The 5,145-nt window shown below is 41.3% G+C and overlaps 1 pseudogene; it reads right to left on the bottom strand.

Moving 5' to 3' along the window:
• Nucleotides 1-4,007: 4,007 nt before the first annotated feature.
• On the bottom strand, nucleotides 4,008-4,842 carry LOC142448717 (CCHC-type zinc finger nucleic acid binding protein pseudogene; annotated as a pseudogene).
• Between the last annotated feature and the right edge of the window lie 303 nt (nucleotides 4,843-5,145).

Raw genomic sequence — 5,145 nt, 5'->3', positions numbered from 1 at the left:
GTGTTAGCATGTTTGCCAAAAATCAGCTGACTATATTTGCACAGGTCTATTTTGGGGATCTGCTTTCTGCTGTACAGGTCTGCTTGGTCCATTCCTTTACCACTTCCAGTCTGTTTTGATTATAGGAAGCATACAGTGAGACTTGAAATTGAGTGCATCAGTCTCCCAACATGCTTCTTCTTTAGTACTGCACTGGTCGTACAAGCCTCTGCGTTGTATTCAAAGGAGTTTTGAAGAGTTTCTTTCCTCTTAATGCCAAATTCAGAGGATATGACATTGCAGCAATATTCAGTCTGCAAATTCATGAACACAGCAAGTAGCTCCATTTCTTTCGATCTGCTTTGATTATTTCTAATAAGTGCTTTTTGGTTTTCCACACTTAGAACTTGCTTATATTTTGCTAGTTTGCACATAGGCATTTTTAGGGGATTCTACTATAAATGATCTTAGAAGTAAGGATGGCAAGATTTTGTCTCATATACTTTGGACATGTGTGTTAATCTAGGTAAACTAGAGAAACAAATCCACAGAAACTCATATATGCATAAGATAGCTTTATATATAGGATAATATACATTCAGAAAGTATCCCAACTCAGTCCAGTCCAAGCCCATAAATCTGTTTTAGCCCTATGTCCAACACTACAAAGTCCTCCTGACACTCACCACACACACACACACAAAATGGTGCCAACTGCAGGAGGATCACAAACCAGTGGGTAGAAAGTCTTTGAATCCATGGGCGGTGTAAGCATCTCAGTGTTGGCAGGGGTCTCCACGCGGCTTCTGCAGCACCCAGGACTGCATCAGGCTAGGTCCATGCAGCTTCTCCTCTGGATGCCTCACAGGAAGTGAGCCTTGCCGGCTGAAGCAGGGAACTGGTAAAGGCAGCCGTGCCCTGGTCTGGACATCATTGGGCCATTTTTCTCTCTGCCCTTCAATTAATCCCACATGTTTTTATCAGCCAGGGTAGCACAATGAACCTTAACTATCTCAACATGTTATCAAAAGATATCAGTCCCCAGGCAAGAATATCGTGCTTGATAAAGTAGAAGGTCATTGAAAAAGAAGCCTCACAAGGGGACAGATTCACACAGTGGCTCCAAAGTTGGGTTCGAACACGATCATGTTTGTAAAGGTGGGACAGGACTAGACCATGTTTCGCTCTGTTGTGTACGGGGTCATTATGAGGCAGAACCAAGTAGATGGCCCCTAGTAAAAACAAGGGCATTGTAAATAACATTTTCAAAGTTCATCCATGAATGGTTGGTATAAAGGGGAGTAATTGAGAATGTACTGGTTTCCTGAGTGAGAAACCAAAGGGTGGTGCCCCTGAGACTGTGGTCTCCAGGGACTCCTTATTCTCACCCTACATCAAAGTCAGACCCCCTCTGAAGGCCCCAGATTCCTTGCTATCGCATCAATGCTGATTCATGGTGACCTGATAGAGCACGGTAGAGCTGCCCCTCAAGTTTCTGAGGCTGTAACTCTTTATAAGAGTAGAAAGCCCCATCTATCTCCTGCTGAGTGGCCGGTGGTTTCAAACTGTTGACCCTGTCATCAGCCACTCAACGTGTAACTACTATGTCATCAGGGAGCCACTTCAAAGGTGGGCTCCAGCAACTCATTGAAGTTACTATTCATGTGTTCATTTCAGCTTATGATTCCTGTGGCTTCTTATTGAAATAAATGATTGGTTGTGCTTCTCTCTAATTGAACAATAACTGTGAACTGAAAGCAGAAGGTCTATATATCTTTTAAAATAGTATATAATAAAAATGCCAATATTTTCATGAACATTAAGAGATATTTTAAAACCAGTATTCTATATATTAGTTGTTGTCATTCTTAAATTAATTTTTGATATTTTGCAGTTGCTCAAGGTGTACTGAGCATAACTGCTCCATGGCATTTTCAAGATTGTACCCTGTCAGCAGGGTTTCATCGGGCTTAGCTTAAAATGCACCACTGAAAGGATTTGAACCACGCACCTGGAGGCTAATACTCAAGGGTTTAGTCATCTCTGCCATCAGGGAGTAGATTTCCAATATATGTGTGAGAGACAGAAAATAGAAAGGAGCAAAATGTTCCTCTTTTTTCTGAGGGGAAAATGGAAGTTGTTTCATTTTCAATATTGAGAACTAGAGAAGTGCACTGCACACAAATACAGCCACACACGAAATAAGAGTGATGTGTGTTCATTTCAAGTGATCACGGAAATGACACAGTCTACCAGGCTTCTGGTAGGAACCACTACAGAGTCTGTCTGTCTAATTCCCAATCTAGTGAGTGAAGGACAACAGAAATAGCAAAGTATAAATAAAAGGAGAAACATAAAACCAGACAAGACCACAATTCTTATCACAGTGATAATATCCTTTAAAAAGTAACAAAGAACGATGGAAAAATAATCACAGCATAAAAGAAGACAATAGAAAAAATTTTGATTATGTACTCATAAAAAAAGAAACAAAACAAAATACAGTTTTACACATATCTTTCACAAATCTTAAGTACCAGTTCCATTCAAAGAAATCACACAGGTGATATTTTTATTATTTTTACCAATTTTAATGAACAAATCCATGTTACATTTTAAACAAACCACCAGAAAAATCTCTTTTAAAACCCATATGTAAATAAATTGATATTTGTCCCCCAAATAAATACATGTATTATATAAAATGTATGACTTACTTTACTTCTGTTCCTGACTACTGTGTATTAGAAATAGAAAACAGTAGCACAATTCTGAAAGAGACTTGTACCAATCAGAAATTAAATAATGCCACTATAAAATAATAGCATAAACATATGATTCCAAGTTATTTATACTGATTAGTGGTGCTTTTATTTTTATGAGGCTGTTGGTAGATGGACAGCAACCTGTACCACAGGACCCAACATTGCCAGGACTTGCATCAGCCTCACACTGTTCTGTACTGTCATAGTGTCAATCCATCAAGTTGAGACTCTTCTGCTTGTTCCTTGACTCTCCACTTTACAAAACATGATGTCCTTTTCCAAGGACTGGTCTCTCCGGATAACACGTCCAAAGAACGTGAGATGGAGTCTTGTTATTCTCATTTCACAGGAGCATTTGGCTCCATTTTTTCCAAGACAAATGTGTTTGTCTTTCTGATTCAAATGCATCATTTTTTATGCTGTCTCCCATAAGGTTCAACTTAACTGCATCTGCCATTATCCGCTTCCCAATGCACTCTGCAGGATAGCAAGCCTATCAACATCCCTGGTCTGCGGGCGGCGGGGATTCATCAGAGGCTTGATCCACAAGTGTTTCCCCCCTCACATTTTTTCCCCTTCCTCCTCCAGCTTTATTGGATAGCTTAAAATTACATTTCTATTTTCTAGGACTTCAGTTGCTTTTTCCATCTGACTTTTAAAAACTGATTACAATAAATGAAACACAGTTGTCTAAGTGATATAGTATACAAAAATAACATCTTGATTTCTGTGAAAATGCATTTCTTTGCAATTCCTGAACAAGCTCCAAATTATGCTAACTCTGAGTATCGATGTTTACTCTGGGCTTTAGATTTAAGTCTTTAAGGAAAAAAATGTGTTCTCAACCTTTGCCTTCACCATGTATATGATTACTCGGCATCAACTCTGTGATGAAGTTGTTCCTGTTTAGACTTTTATCCTGGGTTCTCTCTCACACAGTCATGTTTTTCTTTGTTTACTCCCATTCAACTGTATGTTCTATGTAGGGCCTGATGCAGATGTTACTTGATGTTACAGCTACTGAGGTCAGACAATCCAAGGCCGTCATAATGCTAAAATTAAAGTTATTATAGAAGTTCATAGACACTTCCAAAATTGGTTTTATCTCCTACATGGGAACATCTCAAGAGACCCAGCATGGGCCTACTGGTCTGCCTCTTCCGCGTTCATTAATCCCTTATTCACCAGTGGCACGGAAAGGGGGTTCTTTAACAAAGCATTGTACACACCTCTACCAAACTAAACATAAACTTTTTTTGTAGTTAAATGCAGAAAGTCTATTTTTTTCCCACCCCTTTCCTCCTTTTACACGGCAAGTAAAGCTCACTGGCCTGGGAGGAGCCTCTATCTGCCAACCTTTGGCCAGTGAAGAGGATTCAGAGAAAAGAATACAACCATCAATCAGAAAAAGGAGGGGCGACAAAGGAAAATAATTAAGCTGTAGCCTCAATTGTGCATTCCCGTGCAAGGTGCTCTGACTCGCCACAGCGGTAGCAGTTGACTTCGCTCGTCCTGCTGCAGTTGATGGCTACATGACCAGTTTCACCACACCTGTAACACTTCACTTTGGTGCAGTCTTTTTGAATGTGTCCAAATTCTCCACAAAAGTAGCACTTCTGCTCATCAGCGTGGTCACAGTCACGAGCCAGGTGGCCTGCTTTGCCACAGTTGTAGCAACACTGCTCTCGCTCTCTCTTGGGCTCCTGGCATTCCTTGGCAATGTGACCACCTCTACCGCAGTTATAGCAGGCATCCTCCTGAAGATCACAATCCTTGGCAAGAGGACCAGACTCACCGCAACGATAACAGATGTCTGGGAGAGAGGAAGAAACAAACTGGAAACCTCTGCCACGGCTTATCATTCCACGACCACCGCCTCCTCCAGTAGGGCATTCCCGGGCCCAGTGGCCAGATTGCCCACATTTGAAGCATTCGTTGCTGCTCATGGCTGCAGTTAGGGTTCCTTCGGCGTCTGAGTGTGCCTGCGGCGGCGGAGGCTCGGACGCAGCCCGGGTGAAAGCGGCTCTCAAGGTAGAGGCTGTTTATTTTCAGGGTCCTTGCTTGCGCCACACGCGGGTCTGCACACGGCACCACACACGCCGCTGCGCACGGCTCTCCCCCCCCCCACCTCACATTTTTTTAACACAAATAACTGTTAAATAGTTCAAAAAAAAGAGATACCGTAAGAAATTATATTTTAACATATATATATCTATAATTGTAATAATCTTTACAATGTTCTCTGATAGCAAAGGCTATTCACATCCCTCAATGGTCAGAGAGGATTGACATGATTGACACAAGGCTTCATCTATGTGTGGATTAATCTTCCACAGTCTTCTGTAAATGGCGTGTTCACAATCTAAGATCCACTTCTCTTAAAGGAAGTGGCCATTTAAGT

This window comes from Tenrec ecaudatus, chromosome 5 (assembly GCF_050624435.1).
Source record: "Tenrec ecaudatus isolate mTenEca1 chromosome 5, mTenEca1.hap1, whole genome shotgun sequence".
NCBI lineage: Eukaryota > Metazoa > Chordata > Mammalia > Afrosoricida > Tenrecidae > Tenrec > Tenrec ecaudatus.
The sequence above is the reverse complement of the archived record's forward strand: the minus strand, read 5'-3'. Positions and strand labels throughout refer to the sequence as shown.